The sequence below is a fragment of the Pseudopodoces humilis genome, chromosome 5 (assembly GCF_049639895.1).
Source record: "Pseudopodoces humilis isolate 2021_Gansu_Grassland_sample_001 chromosome 5, ASM4963989v1, whole genome shotgun sequence".
Classification (NCBI taxonomy): Eukaryota; Metazoa; Chordata; class Aves; order Passeriformes; family Paridae; genus Pseudopodoces; species Pseudopodoces humilis.
This window is the reverse complement of record NC_142204.1, coordinates 40,821,112-40,825,305: the sequence shown is the minus strand read 5'-3', so window position 1 is coordinate 40,825,305 and position 4,194 is coordinate 40,821,112.

Sequence of the window (4,194 nt, the reverse complement as noted above, 5' to 3'; positions counted from 1 at the left end):
TGTCTTAAGTCTCTCTGAATCATTTTAGCTGAATCTTTAGAAGCTACAGCATTCTTGAATTTTCTGTCTGTTACATCCAAGTAGAACCTGGCAATTTTTCTGGTGCTTAGGTAATAAATTGTATTGCCCCTTTGCACATAGAAGATGCTGGCAGAAAGAAAGAATTGCATTCACTGCAAATTTCAGTAGCATCAGTGGTCTATACAGTGATTTTTAGTAGAATGCTGCTACTTTTATTTTTTTAGTTCTGTAACACTACAGACATTTATAACTGTTTCATGGGGGCAGGGCAAAGTTCGAGTCTTGCCATGCATGGGATTTATAATACTTTCCTTATGAACTAATGTCCATAGTAAAAAGCTGACTTACCTCTAGCATAATCAGATGAGTATTTTTCCTAGACTCTGTAGTGCTGTGTTCTTCAATCACTTTAATTGAAAAATAAATGGGAAGGTGGGTCAGAAGAATCATCCAGGATTAGCATGTGATGATTTGAGCATAGTGCCATTTTCATTTTTCACTGAGGGAAGAGAGTACCTTTACTACTTTCAATAGGACAGTATCACTTCTGTAAGATTTTGTTCCTGATTTATATGTGTTTAACCAAAAGTTTCTTGTTATCTGATTTGTTATATCACAGAATGAGTGCTTGTGGTGCTTTTCATATTTCCTAGTTTCACGTACTGTTTTCCCTCTCTTTGCTGCCATACCAATGCTCCATTTCATTTTCTCCCATAGCACTAGAAGCCTTCCCTCTCTGACTTGGAGCTTTCCAGCTGTTGCCACTCTCCTGCACCTCCCCAGTATGAAGGTTGCACCCCTGACACTGCAGCTGTGGCTGTCAGTCCTCTATGTCTGTCCTGGCCTCCTTCCCTGACAATTACAGAAGCTTTACCACACCAAGGGCAGAGCTTTCACTAGGCAGATTATGAGGTGAACAATAAAGCTTCCATCTTCAGCAAAGCTTTTTGGGTTTGAGTTGCTATTAGTTTTCATATATGACTTAGGGTTTTGCCTTCTCAAGTAAGGGCAGTAGTGCTAAGAGGATGATTTAGCTGTTACCAAATTAGACCCTCATAAGGAAAGCTTTTAAACTGGCCTCTGCTAAAAGAGACTCTTTTCCTTCCTCAACCCCACCATCCTTTACTCTTCCTACACGTCCCTTTGTGCCAAATCTGGAGCTCATCTGTACACATAATCTGCTACCCAGGAAGCTGAAGCAGCAGAAACACTTCCCCCTCACACTGTGTTGCCCACTCTGGTGGTGGCAGGTGAGAATGGATATAAAGCAGAGCGTGCCAAGTGTAGGAGCGAGCTGTGTGTGGCACCCATTATGTGGGTGTGCCTCTATTATAAACTTGTACCCTGCCCTCCCATCCATCACTGAAGGAGCTTCCTGTAGGATGAGTAGTCTGGATCTTCAGAGAATGTTAGTTGGTTCAGTCTGAAGAATTAAAAACTGATTCTTTACTTTTGTATGCTTTGCCTCTGTTCAATCAGCATACTGCCTTGTCGGGGCTTGTGCAACACGAGCTGTAAAACATCATCTGTGGGGTAGTTTCTGTATCTTGAGCTTAACATGTAATTACTGATTCTGGCTACAAGCAGGTTTTGTGGTTTTTTGGGGTTTTTTTTTGTAATTTCCTTCAGTAGTGCAGACAGCAGGTCTATAGCTGCTATATCACAGTTGGGTTTGTGGTGGGTGTTCAGTGCCTAGTAACATTCTTTGTAAAGAGTCAAGGTTTAGGAAGGCAATTGCTGGGTTTTTACGTCTTTACTTTGAAGAAGTGGACTCCTGCTGTGCATGGTTTTTTTTAACATCTGGACTGAGAAGTTCACTACCTACCTGCAAAGAGAAATCTAGTGATGCACCTTCTAATCAAGAGTGTGAACTAGATTCTTCAGGCAGTGTTTTCATACTTATAACACGAAAACTACTCAAGCACGTGGTGTGTCTCCCAGGGATGGTCTTGTGCAGAGCCAGAAGTTGCAACTCAATGATTCTCAGTAGGTCCCTTCCAACTCAGCATATTTTATACCTCTGATAGTTTGTGTGAGATAGAAGGGGAAGAAGATAAGAGATAAATGAGAGCACTCCACTCAGAGATGGGGTTGACACTCACGCTTTTCCAGACAAATGTTAATGATTTCATTTAAAGGCTGCACCAAACACAACTACCTGCAGCTTTCCTGTATGACTCAACATTATTGTGGGCAAAATGCCCCTATAGCTAGACTGAAGATGTTTAAAATCATCGAGATGGTAACTCCTCTTGTGTATAAGGCAAATTTCCTCTTGTAAAGAGTGTTTAAATGGGAAACACAAATGCAAGTCATAATTAAAGATGAGGCACCTTTTCTAGAGAGCTGGTACCTTTTATTTACAAGCTGGTGTAATGGCTAAAGACTGATAAGCTTTCAGGCCTTCTAACACTTTTCCTGGTGCGAAGTACAATGAGTTTCATGCAAGCTGATATGGGTGAACAAGTTTGGGTCAAAGCACTTACCCAATGCAGGGAAGACATTTTAGCAACTAATTGCTGTCCAGAGAGGCAATCTGCCTTTTTCCCTCTTCTTGTCATCATTGGCAGTTGTTTGATTCCAAAACAAGATGATTTATGGTGGAAACCTAGTATTGCAAAATAATTTTCAGCTTTTTCAAAATCTTCACTGCTCTTAAAAAATAAAGTCAATGCTATGTGGAAAGCTCCCCATCCTGCCCCAGAGACATTTTTTTTTTGCTAGAATTTTCTCACTATGGGGTGTAATAAGTGCTACAGCAGGTGCCAGGAGAGGGTAGGTGTGGAGGGAGCAAGCCCATTTCGGCAGCAGTTGGCCATTGGGCCTGTTAGGCTGTAGTGTCACTCTGGAGCCATATGGTCACTGGACTTCAATTGTGACATTTCAGTTAGTTAAGCCAGCAAGAAACCAAAGAAAGGAGAGTGAAGGAAAATAGCAAGCAGGTTTTAACCAATTAAGTACACTAGGACTGCTGGGAAGGATGAGCACAAGTGAAACAACCAGACTTGGTGGAAGTAGTGACAAGTGACAAAAGTTGGATGGGGCAGCGAGAAATAGGAAGGGCAGTATCTCCCTGTGAAGGGCAGTAAATCCCTGTGAATGGTGGTAGCAAAAGGTGGCATATAAGAAAAACTGGAACGTGCTAGAAAATATATTTCTGCTGAGGTCAAGATTCGTGCAGCCCCTGGTAACAGCAGAACTAGGAAGTCAGAGGCACAGCGATGATTTGGTGAGAAATGTTTTCTTACTCTAGTAGGTCTTTGTGTTCTCCAGTTGATCTGGTTGCTCATGTTCATTGTGACAGATGCATGGGCAGTATAATTGGGCTGTTGTACACAGTGTTTCTGACTTTCCATGAGGTGGATACCTGTAGGGGATGTGAATTACATACATTATACAGACATACAGTATGATAATCACAGAATCGTTTAGATTGGAAAAGACCTTTAAGACCATCAAGTCCAACCACTAACCCAGCACTGCCAAGCCCACCACTCAACCATGACCCTAAGTGCCACATCCAACAGATCTGTTAACTACTTCCTGGGATGGAGACTCAACTACTTCCCTGGGCAGCCTGTTCCACTGCTTGACCACCCTTTTGGCAAAAAATTTTTTCCTAGTATCCAATCTGTATCTCCCCTGGAGCAACTTGAGGCCATTTCCTCTTGTCCTGGTGATTGTGAAGATTGTTTGGAAGATAGGTTTTGCATTTGTTGCTTGAGCATGAAGGCTTTTACCTCTCTGTCGCTGTTCTTCCTGCATATGATGGTTATTCAATATCCCAGGCATTTGAGAAAAGCAGGAGATACTAAGCTGTAGAGCAAGAGCTTTTTATCTAAGAATTATTTTTTTTTTACTGTTAATACAAGCAACTATTCCTATGCATTTTAGATGGCTTTCTATCTGCACCATGAGCAGAAGAGTATAATTAGTGTGAAGTCTGCTTGGGAACATTATCTGTACATGTTGTAAACAACTTTGGAATGCATTCTCTGGAGGCAAGCTGGAAAGAGTTGCCTTACATCATGGAACTGCATCTCTTCCCTCTACAAAACTACAGAAGAAAATGGCTTAAGTAACATGATAAAAGGCAGCTCCAGCAGAACTGAAGTTGGCTGCTGAGCAGCTTTGCTTATTCTACTTCAGCTGTGATGCCTCTTAAGTACTTAA